Consider the following 18,967-nt stretch of genomic DNA (forward strand, 5'->3'; position numbering starts at 1 on the left):
TGTATGAGCTTCCATGTAACAGCATAATTCATTAATATCTAATAAGGTTTCTTAAAACAAATCTTAGAGCAGAAATAACAATTGATCCATTATGATAGTCATGGTTATAGGGGGTACTTAAAATCCACTTTCATTAATTTGTTGAGAAACACCCCCCCCACACACACACACATACAAGATCTTTCTGTGCTTTTCACTGAAAAGCTCATGACATACTTTATGTGGAAGTGCAACCAAAATCGTTCTGGTGATTTCTACTCGCTTCCAATTGTTTGAATTTGATATCAGAAAGATATGTCAAGATCTCTTTATAGGTTAGCATAAAAGTCAGTTGTCAATAATGAAGGTTCAGAAAATAGTTATGTAAATAGCAGCTGAAAGATTTAGTGTTATTAGTGAAGAATCTCAGGATACTTTTTTCTCTATTCAGTACTTTGCAGAACATAGTGTGTGTGTGTGTGTGTTTTAAAAATTGATTTAAGGGATATGTCTGAGCAAGGGCTCCAGTGTTCTGTTTTTAAAAGAAAGGATATTCAGAAAAAAAACCCATCCTCCTCTTCAAAGACACCCCTTTACACACATTTGACATTTTCTGATGAAACAAACTTATAGATTTTAATTTGAATGTTTTGTGACATAAACATTTGATAAACCATCATTATATTTATTTCTTTCCGTGCATAAAATCTTTGTTCAATTCCCTAAAATATTTGATAAAAACAAGATAAATCCTGGTATTGCGCCTATTTAAAAAACAGTTTTTCTTACCCAGTCAAAATTCTTCCATAAAAACTTTCCATTTCATCCTATTATTATTATAATCTGCTCTTCCATCCCATGCAGATTAGTCAAATGTCTTACAAAATAATACTCTGCTGTTTTTATAACATATTTTTTGGACTCAGGATGTGTTTGTGTCTGCTTCATAGGTTTCCTGACAAGTTAACAAATTATTTGTTTTATTGGCTCTTGTGGCACATGTCTGCTATAATAAGATAGAGAAATAATTTCCAAATAGGGGTTGAATGAGATCTGGAATTTAGGCTGCTTTTGAAACATTCAGTTCCATTTTTTAAATAGAATGATGGAAAAATCTAAACTCTGGAAATAAGGAGTGTGATAGATATACATACTGCAGGTTTTAATGTTTCAATATTTGCCAAGAAATACATTTATGTTACATAGCTTAGCTGCTGGGACTGAATTTGCATCTCAGGAAGAAAAGTGAGAAGAGTCAGAAGTATTTTAAGTATCCATTTTGATGCCTGAGGCAAATATGGGCAAATATGCAGTCTTTTTTGTTCCAAACAATTGATTTTTATTTGAAATCTGGCAATTGGATAGGGCCCTCCAACACAACAGGGCTCTCCTTCATATCTAAGGACAGCAAGTTTGGAGGATGCAGAACCAATTGTTTAGGATCCATTGTTCAAGAGATAGGATTCTTGCAAATCTAGGAGTGGTGTGACATGCACTCCCAAGATTGGTTTAGAGTCACTCACTCACATATTCACAGCCTATAAGGCCTCTTTGCTTTCTACCTGGGTTTTTTACATAGGTGCAGCTAGAGCAGACAGCATACACAGGTTTAGTCTTGTTGCCAGGAAATAATTGGGAACACACACAAATCCATTCCAACTGTACACCGAGGCACAAGAGGTTATTTGGAATACACAGAGTCCCAGTGAATTTAAAGTAACAGCATGTTCTTTCTTGCGTATACACATACACTCATTCACACTTATACACATTCTTCTTAACTAAGTTGCCAGGCACTAGCTAGAGGAAGCAACATGCCAAGGCTGGATCCAAAGATGACTCAAATAGAGGGTGGGCTTCAGGCCCCTTTTTTATCCACAAAAGTTCTTGCTTTGTTGTTTAATTGGAATTGGTTTTTTTTTTCCAAATCTAACTTTGTCTGGTTCAGTTGAATTTTTCCCCCATTTGTTTCCTTAACAACTTATTTCCTTCTTATCTACCTTCCTGAAGGGAACTTTTAGGTCAGATTTCTGCTTTTTTGTCTTCTTTGCTTATGTGTCTGCTTCATTTTTTAATAGCTGGTAGTTTCATTGTTGCTCCTAGCATTGCTGCTTAAGTAGTACCTTGCCATCTAGTTGTAGGATCACTAAACTTTAGCTGTACTTTCAACTTAAATTACACACCCACCCACCCATACCCACTCCTTGGGATGTAACCAAAAGCAGATCCCTGAATTATTTTAAGCTAGGGTTATCAGGTGGAAAGAAGGTTTTTCTATATCTGGATTTTTGCAGTTCCAGATTTGATAGACCTACTTAAAGATCTTACTGGAAAAAAGTTAAGGGATAATTCATGGAAGGAAATCCTTTAAGTGATTTACTCACCCAGATAAGACCTTTAGCACAGGATGTGCCCATGAGATTGATTTTCAGCTCATTTCCTATGTTAGTTTTCCTGGTATCAGGAAGAAATACAAAGGAAACAAAACGTCACCTTCTCAGAGACCAAATAACACCAGTAAATCTAAGTGATCAAATGAATGTCAGATTAATTTTAATGTAAAAATATTTTGAATATCTGACATCATTTCCAGTCCTGATGTGGAAGTAGTAAGACAAGGATCAAACAGCATGAGATTATGCATTCGGAGTAATGAAGTCTGATAATTTGCTTCTTATATTTCTACTTAGTAATAACTTCAATTGCACCCTAAAATACCAATCACTCTTCATCAGTGCAGAAATATTGCAGAATTATGTGTCAGTTATCCCATAAAGAAATTCGGGACTTATGAGCCTATGTAGCCTCAGCCCTTTGGAACATCATCCCCCCCACCACCACCACCGAGGTTAGTTTGGCTCTGAAACTACTGGCCTTTCTCCCAGAGATGCCTTTGAAGTCTGTGACTATGGCTGTGACTATGGCTGTGATTGGAAGAAAAGCACAGTGATCCTATGCATTTGGAATTATTTGGATTTTGCATAGGTAGAGCTCTTTAAATGAGGCTGTTCTTTCCAAAATTGAGAGTTCTAAATTTGGACTCAAATTTTCAAACACACTGAGGGGATCTTAAATATATTCAGGATGACTGGCTTCAGTATTGTCCATAAGCCACATTCTAAAATATACTGTCAGCTCTCTTAGAAATTCATAGCTAATGTATATGATACAGATGAGAACTAAGTAAATCTTCCTTTTGGGGATATTAAAAAAACTATTAGAACAAGAATTCCTCCTGTATTTAAAATGCTAAATTATTGTAAAAGGCCTTGATTTAAAGACATAATTTCCAATGGTATATCATCCCAGTAGAATCATTGATGGATTTCTGATCACTCTAAGATAGGGTAAAAATTACTCTCAAACAAATTTCTTTTGAGAGGTCTTTTCGCCTGGGCTTGGCCAATGAAACCTGTGAGACTTTACGGATTCCCAAGAGGAGAAAAATGCTTTTATTCTAACATTGTGTCCTTTTTTTTAAGACATAGCAGATAAATAAATCATAGGTTAATTGATATTCTGGTTTTGGAGCAAAAAAGGAAGTATGCTAGAGAAAGGGAAATAAAGAATTATATTTGGCTCTTTTGTATAGGGATAGTTAAAAAGCATTCTGTTGACTTTGGAGGCATGAAATATAATAGGTTTGGCAGTGCAGTTCAGAGGAGAGCTTGTTTTGTTATCCTTAGGGCCTAGGAAATGGTCAGGCTCTCACTGCAGAATTTGTAAGTATTAACTATATTAAAACAATACTAAAAATACAACAATAGTATGCATGCCCTTGGGTATCCTGTCACTGGAATTAGTTGTATATTGCTTTTCAAGGTTTATTGTAAGATTTGGGAGAGTGTCAGTCCCCAATTAGTATCAAACTTTTATTAGGCTCCCTGCTCTTTTACCAAGTTAACTTGAACTATTTTGTAATCTATTACTGAAGGTGACCCAAGTGAATCCAGCTGGGCTATTGCCAAGTATGCTTGGATAGGGTTGGCATCTTCCATGATTGTAGAAATATTACAAGATAGAACAAAGCATGTGATTTGTCAGTGCTGCATATTTAAAATGCCTATTTTTTTTGCTAATTATTAGATGCCAGGACTGATGGTTATGCAAAGGAACTGTGGGTGACTGACACTGATAGACTCCAGTAATACCAAATAGCAATGTTTCCTGTTCCTTGGGATCAGACGAACTTAGAGGCTTACTAGGATGCTGTTATTACCTGTTGTAAAATGTAAAAATCTAATTATACTTCCATTATATGCAAAATTTGTCTCTCCTTCCAGACTATTTCTTTGCCAGTCATCTAGCTATCTGCCAGTTCCTGTTTTTTCTTCCTTTTTTTTTTTTTATAATACCGGTATTTTGAAATAAATTTTATAGCAGTATGGTCATTTAAAATAGCATTTGGAGTTAATTTAAAATATCATATGAATGAACTATTAGCTCAGATTCATATGCATTGATATATTTATTATTATATGTAAACCAAATCTTGTAGCCTGATAGAAACATGTCAGCTTTTAAATATAATTTTTTCATATCACATCTGACATGTTTGAGTTAATTCCTTCCCTTCTTACTAAATATTTAAATTATCCTGAACTAAAGATTGCATGTTTTCTACTAGCTGATTTGTTTAATAGAATTTCTATGAAAATGGCTAAATTCTTCTGTGCTGCAATTTTTGCCAAAAATGTTGGGTTAGAATCATCATGAATTTGAATAGTTTAGTTATTTATATTGATCTAGAACAGGGCTTTTCAACCTTTTCACCCATTGTACCACTTTTAGGATATGGCAATATCCGAGTACCACCAGTCGCCTAGCAAGGTGTCAAAAACCTGATGACCAAAAAAAAAAAAAAAAAAAAAAAGTGATAAAGTACAGGTAGTCCTCGACTTACAACAGTTCGCTTAGTGATTGTTCGAAGTTACAATGGCACTGAAAAAAGTGCCCCCCAAGCCACAGCCGAGCAAGACACCTTCCTGCCCACCTGGCGGCGCTCTTCCTCCTGTCCGAGGTTTCCATTGTTGTGAGCATTTCTGTTGAGGATTGGCAGCGGGGGTGGGGTGGAGGGTGTTTGGTTTTTATTCCCCCCGTCTGCTGGGTGGTTGCAGCAGGTTTTGGTCACTTCACATGACCCTGGGACACTGTGACCGTCATAAATATGAATCGGTTGCCAAGCATCTGAATGTAAATCACAAGACCCTGGAGAGGCTGCAACATTCCAGCTGGTCGGCGCTTCTTCTGGGCTCAGCAGAAGCGCCAGGATCAGCGCCGAGCTCCAGCTGGAGCCTGGCGCTGATTCTGGCGCTTCTGCTGAGCCCTGACAGCCCTGCAGCTCCAGCCATCTCTCGCTCAGGCTTGTACGGTGCTGCCACCGGTTTAGCTCATTCCCCTCCCCCGCTACCACTTTTCTAGGATGGTCGCGTACCACCTGCCAGGTGCCAATGTACCACAGGTGGTACCCGTACCACTGGTTGAAAAGCCCTGATCTAGAAGGTTAATAATCTTTACTTCTATTTCCCTAATATATAATTCCATGTTTTGTTTATTGTTTTACATTGCATTGACCGTAAATGCGATAAATACGACCTGCTCCTTTGAAAATGAAAGCTTTCATCATTTTGTAATGATGAAATAAGAGGGAGACATAAGTATTGAGAGTAATAATGCAGTACAATAACCAGTGACAATGATCCCAAGGAGAAGGGGAAATATATATTATTTATAGAATTTATGAATCCAAAGTGTATAAATTGTGTAAATATCTGTCATACTCTTCTGTTTTGTGAGATGAGAAATGTTAGTTATAATGCAAAGTTCAAAATTACTTAACTGCTTCATTGCCCGATGCTTTCATTATTTCCAAGAAAGCCAAATTTCAGGTTCAAAAATTCAAACTTTTTCGTATGTTAAGTAAAATAACAGAATTATGATTATTGTAAGTTTCTAGACTGTTAAAAAGTTATCAAATAAATATAAGATTGTGGCATCCAAAGGTCATATTTGTGGGAGCAGCTGGTTTTGTTCTTATACTACTCAGTGAAGTGAATGAGAGAATGCTAAAGGGAATCTAACTTGAGAATTAGCTTTCTTTTTATTTGACATTTCTCTTATTTGTGCATATTATATTTTAAATAATAAGAGGTCATTTTAACTGTTCTCTGGAGGTTGCCATATATGCTCCCATTAAGAAGTTACTCGTTGTCCTTATTTTTTTTAATGCTCAAATGTCTCAATCCTCCTATATCTCCAAATCTAACCACTCCTGAAGTACATAGCAAATACCATGTAACAAATGATGTACTTCTATAATGGATGAGTTTCTTTTTGAGGGCATGGTTGATTAAACTGCTCAGATGGGAAACTGTGCAAAGGAAATGAATTGTCGTTGAGAGGTTTCAAAAGTATAGTTTATTAATACTTTGTATCGGTATCACCTCTTGTTTCAGTTGCCAAATGCCTTAGAAATGGAGAAATGATAATTGAAGCTTATTTGGAAATTGTTGCTTGGAACCATGTCACAAGTGAGAGCTTTCTAGTTTTATTAGATGATGTAAGCAGCTTTAAGTGTACTCATATGCAAAAGAACTTTATTTTACCACATTGTAGAAATTATATTCTTCTGCTGTCACTGATGCTACTCATTTGTAGAATAGTTGCATATAAAAAAATGATACAAGAAGCAGAGAACATATAAAAGAGCCCTTGAGACAAAAAGGTGGCAGTTGTGTAAAGAGCAAGGAGGATGGGAGACATCTTTGAAAAGGAATCTTTTTTTAAGAGGTATCTCCATGTGGACTATAATATAATCACGAGAAGAGACAATCGGAAAAAAATAAACTGATCTTACTCTTCTTTTTTATGTTTTAAGCACTCTGATGGAAGATATGTTATTTTCTATTCCACACCAGGCAGTAAAATATCTTAGGTTGGCCCTCCCACAGTGCACAAAACCAGTGAGGTTAGTTAGGTTGACAGACTAGTGATTTGCTGGGATGCAGCTGTTTTTGATGATGAAAGTGAAAAATGAAAATTGTTCAAGTTATCATTAAACTGTGTTCCTTAAAGTTAAAAGACAGTTTGCAAGTTTTCTGGTCTGTATATGGTTACACACAATATGACCACTATTGTATTAAAAGATATACTGTACATTTAGAAAGATTTTTCCTTTTCTTTGTTTTACTTTTTGCAGCTAGAAAATTGTACCTTTAGGAATGGAACATGTCCTGGAGGAAAACACCTCATGGCTTTAAGTGGTTTACTTTAGAAGATGCAGCTTCAGTAGTAGGTAGATACTTCTTCAATTTAAATAGCAGAAAGTAGAGAATAGAAGCAAAGTGTTGTGGGTGAGAGCTGTGATTTCCTATTGCCTAATGATGGGTATATCATCATTGAGGAAGAAGCTGGTGTGTGTGTGTGTGCTATTTGAGAGGAAAGGACAAACATGGCACTCATTGTACTGGGATTGGCAGGGGGAACTTTGTATTGGCTGCTGTCCATAGGAACCAACCTGGGCTCCTGCTAATGGGAAAATGAGAGCTTGTATGGATGATCGAAGTCTGCACGTCTCCTGTGTATGGGAAATGTGCGCTACACATTCTATGACCTGCGTGAACCACTTGAGAAGATTGAAGGGATGACAAAGGACAGCATAGTTAGTTCTGAAAATAAAATCCTTAAAGTGTAGAATTTCTTTTAAGACAAAAGATGTTAATGTATGAGTTGTTTTTTCTAAACTAAAACCTCAGTATTCAGGTTAAATTGCCATGTTGGCACTTCGCGATAAATAAGTGGGTTTTGGATTGCAGTTTGGGCACTCGGTCTCTAAAAGGTTCACCATCACTGCCTTATACCATTTCAGACAAATGGCTGTCCAGTCTTCTTAAAAACTTCTAGCATTGGAGCATTCACAACTTCTGGAGGCAGGTTGTTCCACTGATTAATTGTTCTGACTGTCAGGAAATTTCTCCTTAGTTCTAGGTTGCTTCTCTCTTTGATTAGTTTCCATCCATTTCTTCTTGTCCTGCCTTCAGACGCTTTGGAGAATAGCTTGACACCCTCTTCTCTATGGCAACCCCTGAGATATTGGAACACTGCTATCATGTTACCCCTCATCCTTCTCTTCATTAAACTAGTCATACCCAATTCCAGCAACCGTTCTTTATATGTCTTAGCCTTCAGTCCCCTAATAATCTTTGTTGCTCTTCTCTGTATTCTTTCTAGAGTCTCAACATCTTTTTTACATCGTGGTGACTATTAAACGATAGTGGATGAGTTTGAGCATCTACATGAAGTTAAAAGCAAATCAATCACATTACATTTGTGAAGCAGATATTAGATATGGAGTATACTGAACACAGCAAGAAGAATCTTGGCTCTGGCAAATGCAAAAACATGTGTTTTCCAGATTGCCAGCTCTAATAATAAATATTTTCAGAGACTGAATAAAAAGCACAATATGTATTTATACAGCCTAGGGTTCCCTTTTATATAAAAAATGAGGTCTCTCATTCAGTTCCTATTGAAATCAAGACTAGGAAGGGGCAAAACTGAAAGTGAAAAAGGAGGTAATCTGTGGCACAAAACCATGGTAAATTTAAACTGCTTGAGTTGGTAACACTTTAGAGCCATGGTGGTGAACTTATGGAATGCGTGCCACAGGCAGCATGCAGAGCCATTTCTGTGGGCACGCGCACAGCTGCTGCGAGCAGCTCGCGCAGGTCGATTAGGCTGTCGCCGCCCAGAGTGGCAGCCCCGCCCAGCACAAAGGAGGTGAAGCAGCCGGTTAGCAAGCTGTGTGTAGAGGTGCACGCCCACGCCCAGTGTTCTGGCCCAGCCTACATGAGTTCTTGTTAAGCTCACAAGGAGAAACCCCTCTTCCAACAAGCAGGCTGGAACCGCAGGAAAAAACCAATCCCCTTTTATTATTCACAGACCTGAGTCAATCTCCAAGGCAAATAAAACACAATTCACAGAAACTTGATTCCTTAACACAAATGGTTGCCTTTGGCAACCAGCACCTCCCACACCTTCCCTTTTATTATGCAGCCAAGGTGTGGCTTCCTAATGCCTTCTCCTTTGCCGCCGCACCATTGCATTCCTCTGTCTGACTCTTTTCTTGACGGCGTTTATGTGCATCCTGGATATTTTCCAGCTGTCAATCATCACTGTCCAACTCAGACTCCCAGCACAGACTGTGTCTCAGCCTGAGCACGAGTAGAGGAGCAAGGCTCCTCTTCAGACTGTAAGTCTTGGAGCTTCTCAGAGCCTTCCTCTGATGTTACTCCAGACCCCTCTTCTTCCTCTGATTCCTCTGACTCAACTGCCGGGTCCACTGGCTGGGAGAACTCACAACACCCAGCAGGCAAAAAGCCACCCCGAGCGGGGAATACTGGACCCCCATCGGCGTCATGGCTGCCCAGGCCAAGCAGAGATGAGGGGGAGGGAGGCATGCAATCCTGGCTGGGACTGGGGGGCCATGGTGCCAATGAGGATCTGGCTTTCCCCGCTCAGGGGTGGCCTTTGGCTTGCTGGGTGTAGGCATGCTCTACCACCTCTACGTGGGGCTTGCTAGCCAGCCGTTTTGCCTCCTTTGTGCTGGGCAGGCCAGGCTTCTGGGTGGCGGCAGCAGCCTAATGGACTTGTGGACCCTGGCCCGAATCCACCTCCCACGTGCCTCGCCTCACACTCCTCTTCTTCCACACCCACCCGCCTGGAGCCCAACCAGTGGGACCCATCCGCCCATGCCATGCCGTCCCGGCCCTGCCACCACATACCCCGCCAGCCACTGCCGTCACCAGCATAGCAGGAACAGGAGCAGCCATCTCTTGCAACCTGGCTGAGAGCTCGCCCGCCGCTCGGCCACCTACTGGTATGGAATCCCAGTGCAACTACTTCATGTATTTCCTGGCTGTGCCCTTCCCGGCCCACGAGGTGCTCCTGGGCCAGCCAGTCCGGTACTGGGCCTTGCCCCGAAGGAACCATCTCTATCTAGGCGAGACAGTCCGCTTCCTGCTGGTCCTGTGGTGCTGCTTGGGAGCTGGCGGTGCTGAGTGGCTGCCCTGGGGGGAATTGGCAAGCTCACTCTCGGCCCTCGCCAGCATCAGCCCGGGTAGCAATGTTGAAGACAAGACTCTCCTTGGTGAAGCAGTGGAGGAGGACGCGGCTGGAGATGGAGAGGCGGCTGCCAATGGAAGCGTCTTCCGGGAGTGCTGGGCACTCCTGACCCATGGCCAAGGCACCCTGGGAATGACTACAGTGGCCATCCCCCCTGAGGAGCCCATCATGTCACCAATGAAGTCATCTTTCCACTGACCATTTCTCTGGACAGGCTGACCCCCAGCACCATCAAAGCCAAAATTGTGGCGACTCTCTGGAGATGCGACCAAGAGAGAGATGAGGTCTGGCAGAGCGGCTACCTCAGCATCTTGCAGGATCGGGCCCCTTCCCAGATCTTCCGCAAAGAACAGGGCGCCTTCAAGGCACAAGTGTGAGCACCATGCTGACTGTGCTGCCCCCGCCGGAGGTGAATGTGTCCAGGAAGCACTTGATAGTGCTCAAAGTTCTGAATGCTGCCTCCCAGGATGAGTTCTTGGTGTGGGATGTGTGGATCCTGCCCAACTTGAATGCCAGTTACCTTCCCATGATGCCAGACAGCTTCGTCTTGCTAGTTGCTAGTTGCTAATGGACCTGTGCGAGCTGCTGGCGGCGCTGACCCGAGGCACAGGGGGGAAGGGGGAGGCAGGCGGTGCAGATTCCCTGTGCATGAGACTGGGATTTCCCCCCCACTATTGGATTTTCTCTACTGACTGTTTAACTTGATGCAGAAAGGGAAGGATATGCATTCTGCATCAAGTAAACTTTTAAAAAGTTAAAGAGTCTGGCAGCAAAAATCCCCCCTCCCCCCTGTGCCTCAGGCCGGTGCCGCCAGCAGCTTGCTCAGGTCCACTAGGCTGCCGCCGCTGAGGAGAAAAGGGGCAGGTTTTGTGCCGGCTGATACAGGCAAGGCAGGAGCGCACACAGACTCCGTTTTTTTCCTTTGAAAGTGATGGGGTTAGGGTTGCTGCAGCTGATCAGAAGTGCTGCCGAAAACAGTAGAGTCTGCCCTCTCAGGAGGGCAATGCCGCAGCAGGAAAAGTGGAAGGCAACTCTGCCTACCAGACCCTCCTGATGGCATAGGAAGGGTCAGCTCCAGGAAGCTTGTGCAATGGAAACTTGATGGTGAGGGCCGTGGGGCACTTGCTGAGGGAGCTGCTACTGGTAACAGAGCCGGGGAAACAGGCCAGGTAGGGAGAGCTACCAATGCCACTGCCCTGAGGCTTGGCAAATCCCCCCAAGCAGCCATGATTCCCCCTCTCCAGCCAGCCAGCCACCATCCCCTGACCTACTCCTTGCCTGGCCGGCCTGCTGGCACAAAACCTCACCACTTTTCTCCTTGGTGGCGGCAGCCTAATGAACCTGAGCAAGTTGCTGGCGGTGCCGATATGGGGGGAGGGGGAGGCAGGCAGGCAGTGCAGCAGTTTAGGTACCTCGGCCCTGCCCTGCCCCCTCCTCCGCCTCACCTCACCCTGCAGGACAAGCCTCCCCACCGCCCCACCTGCCAGAGACCCCCCTGGATCTCCCCCAACCCTGCCTGGCCCCCACAGGCATCCCTCCCCAGGAGCAACATTGAGGTGGCGACGCCTACCCTGGCCATGTCCACCCAGTCTGCCGTGACCACTGTAGCCATGCCCACCCAGTGGGCCACGCCCATCCGACACCCGGCGATACATAAGTGGGTTTTGGGTTGCAGTTTGGGCACTCGATCTCTAAAAGGTTCGCCATCACTGCTAAAGAGCTAGTTGCCAAAGCTTATCAGATTAATCCAGCATGATTAGATGAACTGATCAGATGAACTACTGAGACCACTCAGCCATTTATGAAGCCTTTTTTTTTTTATTAATTTGATAGAATATCTTGTAGTTGCCACATTTAACTAAATTTTGTTAGTTGCATACAGATAATCCTCAGTTTACAATCACTAATGGGACTGGAATTTCCATTGAAAGTCATTGCGGTCATAAGTGGAGTCATTACATGATCGGATCTGATTTTCTAATAATTCCTACCATGTTCATAAGTTGAGTCACCAGTCATAACTTGAAACATATTGTTGTAAGTTGAGCTATGTGATTGTAAATTCAAATCTAGCTTAATGGCATTTTTTTGCCAGAAATCATCCAAAATCATAGTAAATTACCATCACATGACTGCCAGATGCTGCAATTGATTGTAAATCTGAGCTGACATCTAAATTGCAATCATGGGGGCGAGAGGAGGTAAAGGTCTTAAGTTTGAATCTAGGTGGTAATTGACTTTTTCAGAGGTTGTGGTTATTTTGAACTGTCATTAAAATAGGAGGAACTAACAGGAAAAGTGAACGCAAGGACGGATTTTATAATTATGTTGCATACAAATCACCTGTTACCACCAAGTGATGGAGGAACAGTACCTTGTGCAATATAAGTAGTGGTGGAGAAATAATCTGAAGTTCCATCTTTGCTTTTAGAATGTATTAGGTCAAAGATGCAAACTATTTTAAATCACATATATTAGATGAGAAAATCAGCATTTGATTGGATTATATTTTATAGAAGTTGGTGCTTTTTTTCAACAAATTAGATATTCTTGAGTGGAACAAAGACAAATGGAATGGCTCATTACAATCTAATGTAAGTTTAGGGCAGTGATGGCGAACCTTTTAGAGACCGAGTGCCCAAACTGCAACCCAAAACCCACTTATTTATCGCCGGGTGCCAGGTGGGCATGGCACACTGGATGGGCGTGGCTGTGGTGGTCATGGCAGACTGGGTGGGTGTGGCCAAAGTGGGCATGGTCACCTCGATGTTGCTTGTGGGGAGGAAAGCCTGTGGGAGCCAGGCAGGGTTGGGGGAGATCCAGGGGGTCTCTGGCAGGTGGGGTGGTTGGCAGGAGGCTTGTCCTGCGGGGTGAGGTGAGGCGAGGCAGGGAGGGGATGCCATTGCCATGGGGTAAGGCGATGCAGGGGCCAGGGCAGCTGCTCTAGACACCATCGGCCCCCGCACACAGAGGCCAGCGAGCGTATGGGGGCCAACAGTGTCCGTCAGCAGCCATAGCCTGCTGGCTCCTTGATCGGTGCACTCTGGACAGCTGGCTGACAGCTGAGGAGGTGATGCAGTGGGTCATGCCCAGGAAGAGGAGAGCATGCGAGGCCAGGAAGGACGGAACCAGGGGTGGGAAGAAAACCAGCCGTGCCGGGATGCATCCGGCCACGTGGGACCTCGGGCAGCTGGTTGAAGAGGGACGGTTGCCATCTCCGGGGCATGGCATGTGTGCCCACAAAGAGGGCTCTGAGAATGTTCTAATGCCAGTAGGAAAAAGATGTTTGGAGTAACACATAAACTAAACTGATTATAAGATCACAATTTTTTTTTTTATCTCTGTGCCTTTTGCTCCCTGGATCCCTTTAAACTAGAAGAAGGCGACACTTGGGCAGTTGACAGTGTTGTATTGTCTTCTAAAAGCTTTCAACATTTCAGAGGTATTGTATCTGGAATTAAAAGATTCCACAAAATTGCACTCTTGAAAATTTTGATGCTTACTGATTTGGTATAGGTATAAAATAAAAGGCAGTTAGATGCTGTTACTGCTGATACTTAAAGATTGTAAAATTGAGTTACAGCCAGAAACATTTAAACATTTAAAATGTTTAATTATCTGCATTAAAATGTTGGGATTGGCTCAAGGTTTTAGACAATAATTTCCCAACAAAATGAAACCAGGAGTTTGAAGTATAAGAGCAGTTATCTTATGCTTTATATAATACAATTTCAGTATATCAGCAATTATCTGGGTGCAGATCACTTTATCTGTTCTGATCTTCTCTACTTGAGTCTTTGATTATGTTTAGGAAGACAGACCTAATCCAGGGAAGAAGCTTCTATCTTTCTTAATCAATGGATGAAGTCACTAGATAAGTTCTTGCATCTCAACATTTCCTCAGAACAACCTTTTTAGTTTTAGGAATCTCCTAAGCCAAGCTACCAATTATCATCTATGAAAAATATCAAGCCACACTTATCCATGTATAAAAAACCATAATGTCTGAAGACTATGGAAAAGCAATTAAATACACAGAGGATTTTGTTGTTTGTTTTCAAATTTTGTCTTAGAATCATTCTAGCCATAATCGTAAATGGAATACTATTCCCAATTTAGTAAATTTAATTAAAGACACAACTATTTTTTACCATGCTGTGCAGTACATGATAAATAGGACCCAAGTTCATTTTTGTGTAGTTGATAATACCAGTTTTTAAAACTTTCTTGTATAATTTTGTTAGAATTGTTTTTTAAAGTTGAATGTATAATCTGTTGCAATGCTGTTTTCCATGACAATCCTCAATAAATATTTGATGACTAGTCATTCAGTGGTCTGCTTATAATTAGTTTTAGGAACAGTAATGAAATGTTAGAATATGTTAATCTTGACACTAAGTGATTCTTTCATTTTACCATTTTTTTCTAATATGTTACTTCCATCTCAGTTATTACATACCACATTCTTATTTTCTTGTTTATTGGTGGAGAGTCATTTCATGCTTGCTTGGCTGGGATCTTCCAGTATTAATTGTCTCAATGGGTCAGATGCAATTTATCCTTTTGTTCTTTATCAGACATGCATCTGAATTTCCTATATTGGTATAGATAGCATTAGTGTGTTTCTAAGAGCAATAGGCTCAGATTACATGGAAGGTTGACCCCCAATCAATGGCATACTTTATAGGAGGAAGGAGACTTTTCATATGATGAATTTTGTTGCTGTAAGAAAGTCCAGTCTGATCCCAAATTTACTGCAGTGGAAATCTAGATCTGAATTTATTTAGAATTTACAATTTATTTGGGGGCTGAAAGAAATTTATGTATTTCCTAGTATTGTTTTTCAAAAAGGCCAAGATTCTTTACAAATGAATAGATTGTAGAAGTTTGCTTTTCATTATTAAAATTGTACAGATAATCATCACTTACTAGTGATACAATGAGGTTGTAAGGCACAGTGTTACATAACTACATTAACCTATATTCAATGGTTCTGACAGTTCCAGTTGCCATTAGGCGTATCCTGCATAATCCCAACTTTCCATCATCATGTGATTGCCATTTGCGATCTCCTGCCAGGTTCCCCATTAACTTTGCTTCTTGGATGCCTGCAGTGAAATTTACAAATGGCAATCATGTGACTGTGGGATGATGTGACATCATAATTGTGAGATGATTGCTGAGTGCCAGAATTGTGGTGCTGTGCCTCCAGAGATGCCATGACAGTTGCCATTACAAGGACCTGTTGTAAGCACCTTGTTCAGTGTCATTGTAATTTTGAATAGTCAATGAACAAGCAAGAATTGTGCTATGTTAGTTTATACAATGAATAAAAGCTGTCAACTAAATCTTGACATGGAAGACTTATACAGCATTTCCAAGCATTTTGAGGCTTCAAAGTATGTATGAAAAAGGCAGAAAAATTAGAACATTAGAGAAAAAAAGAGGGGTTGAAAATAGATAATTTTACATGTACTATTCATAGCTGCATGTCTGCTTGGATGTTGTTCTTTCACAAAACGTTATCAATGATATTTCATATTTGAGAGCTTGGCAATGTCTGATCTCCCAATGAGGACATGTGAATTTTTGGAACACATTTTAATAGCTGTATTGTTTAACTAGCATTCCTTAAAATAAATGGGGTATTTTGGCTTAATCAACCATGATCATAAGCAAAAAGCATATAAATAAACTTAAGTTACAGCCATTGAGGTAATATACATTTTCCTAATTCAACCTGAAATACACATCCCATCACTTGTTTAGTTTATTCTAATCAGGAAATGAGAAAAAATAAGTTGCAGTATATATGTGGATTTACTTTACAATGGGTTTACTTTAAGAGGGCTTTTTCTGTTTATAAACAATACTTTGATTTCTTTTTTAAAAAAATAAATCCCTACCCATAAATGGGGATTGTGATTTTTTTCTTTTTTTGAAGAAGCCATGGTAAACAATGTAGCTTGGCATTATTTAAATCTACAAGCTTTTGAATGGCATTTTCTTAGTTTAATAGCATTGTCATTTCATTTGTGCTTGTGCTGGCCATTCACAGTGACAACATCTACTAAAACATATTGCTGCATAGATTGCCACCATCAATATTGCTGCTAAAGGGTAATGTCAATGGAGCACGCTCAGAGTGTAACTGAATCGTTCACAAGGACAGGCAATGGCATATAACATGAAATCAGTGATTATGTTTTTGCCTTTTAATGCATAGTAAAAGCTCTATGCATTTAGAATTCTCATTCCATAATCCATTAAATTGTAAAGCACAACACAGTTATATAAAAATATCTCTTGTCTTTGCCATTTATCCCGCTGGCTGTGACTCTAGACTTGAAATTCCAGATTTTTTTTTCTTTTTCTGTATTTTGCACACTTCAAAGTAAAGAAAAATGTGTCATGAAATAGAAAATAAATTATAAAAATTTTCCAGCATTTAATTTTATGGTGATCTTTCTGCAGCAATCATTTTCTCCCTTACCTTTAAAATATTATGTGTGAGTGTCAAATGGGATCAAATGTAGGAGAATACAATTTCCAGAAGTAATTGAGGTCTTAATGAATATTTTTTATGTGAGATCAATTTGAAACAAATATTGCATTGTAAAGGGAAAATTTATGGCTGTTTGCTATGAGGTAAAAAATACAGTCCTTAGGTATCCAATGCAGTTAGTTTTCTATATCTATGGCTAAATTTTGCTTAGCTTATCAGTTAGTGAATGAACTCTAACTATTTCTAAAAAAAATCATTTATACCTGCAAAGAAAATTAGATATCACTGCCATTAAAATAAGGTATCAATATTCATTATGTGTCAACATTTTGTAGAGAGTTTGTATTGTGTGTATGAAGGAGAAAGGGTCAGACAGGAGATAATAAGGGGAAGAAAGAAGGGGAAAAAATGCAAACTGAGCATTGGATGATAATGATGGCTAGAGAAGGGCTATGCTGGAGAAGATTAAAGTGGGAGGCAGAAGGATTCAGTATATATTTATGTTTATTATTATTAAATGTGTTTGCTGTCCATCTCACTTTGAAATGACTATGCACATTATAAGAAAACATTCAAAAGAGGGAAAGCAGGCTATGGTGGGAATGTGGGACAAATGAAGAGGGATAAACAAGGGAGCTTTATCAGTCCTATTAATCCACAGTCGTTGTCTGATCAGCCATAATTTCCCTGGCCCCAAAATATGTAGGGAATTGCTTAAAGTGAGCAAAAGTGATACTGAATGAAGCCAGCATTACTGAACAATCAAATCCTTCAAAGATGGGCTGTTGGATCTGGACAAAAATCCAGACATCCACCAGAGTTACACATAAGAGAATCAGTAGAACTATATACCTACACAGTAACTGAAGTCATACATTATGTTAACTCGTAATTTATTTAGTTATGGCTTGCTAAGTATGTATCATTTCAGTAATTTGTATAACACACTAAGACATGGTTTATAGCCTATTAGGACTAGGGTTTAAACTCCACAGGACAATCTAAACCAAACAAACAATACTAAGATATAGAGTGATGTGCCAAATAATACAAATGGATGAACAACTTTTAGACCTTAAGTCTCTTCTTTTGGTTCTATATCTTTAAAGCAGATTGAGATTAATTCCACTAATTTATTTTGTTTATCTAAGTCTTGCATTTCTTCTGTTATCTCTTGAACTCTGGTTGCCTTTCTACTCCTAATTGTTCTGGTATTAGTAATTGCTGGGTTTGACCTCTAGCATTGCTTAGTAATTTAGAATTTGGTGCCTTTCTTTCCCCCTTTAATTGCAGGTCAAAAAGAACAGTTAAGTTGGGGAGACAGTTGACAAATTCAAGCTCTTCCTACTCTGAGATAAGAATCCACTTAGTAAATTATGACTGTATGAATCTAAAAGATAACACATTTTGTACTGTTAACTCAAACAGTCACACTGATGATGTGCTTGTGCATTCAGTTAGCGAAACTATTCAAGGAAACTCTGTGTGTGAAGTTCATTTATCATACACACAAAAATCTGGCATAGGATGACATATGGGAGCCACTGGATACATACAAAGGGAATGAGAAATGCATATCTGGTTCTAGTTTTCATTTAGATTAGTAACAGACTTCACAGACTTTGAGCACACATGATCATAGTCACCAACAGTAGCAAGCAAATGATCAAGCTGTAGGGTAGTTCAGAGGTAGATCTTCAAAGTGTTGGACATTGCCTTAAAATTGATTGGGGGGGGATAGTTTGAACCATAACAACATAAAGGCATGATAGACTATGCTTTTTTTGGTTTGGTAGCTTTAACCAATCTATTTTAATTAATCCACTGTTTACTTATTTGTGGGAATAGAGTGAAGTCTGTTTATGTATACAGCTTCTAAAATTATCTTGGATCATTGGAATGCTTGTTAACAGAGTTCAGATCTGGCCCTAGAATGGAAACAGCACTCTGGTAGATAACTAATGTCAGGCTGTAAAGTGTGGATCATACTTCTCTTTCATCTCTACCTGGTCTACCTGCAAAGATTGGAACTCAAAAATATCATTTTATGTTGTTCTGCTCCTAACTTGATGGACAGTTCCAATCTAGTAGTATGAAAGGAACAAGGAATATGTGGCAGAAGTCTGATGAAAGAATAATAGACTCTGTTTACTTTCTTAAGTTTGAGTTGTGAATAGAACATTTAACTCAGGGAAATTAAAATATAATATGCTGAAGCTTGTGGGCTTTGATAATTGTTTACGATATGTTCTTGACATTTGAACAAAGAACTGGGAAATTGGAAGTTCCTCTGAACTTCCACCACATAAACCACTACAAAAAGATCGGTCCTGAAAACAGTGATCTTGCCTGATAAATAAG

This window comes from Protobothrops mucrosquamatus, unplaced genomic scaffold, assembly GCF_001527695.2.
Source record: "Protobothrops mucrosquamatus isolate PMUCROS unplaced genomic scaffold, P.Mucros_1.0 scaffold48, whole genome shotgun sequence".
Lineage (NCBI taxonomy): Eukaryota > Metazoa > Chordata > Lepidosauria > Squamata > Viperidae > Protobothrops > Protobothrops mucrosquamatus.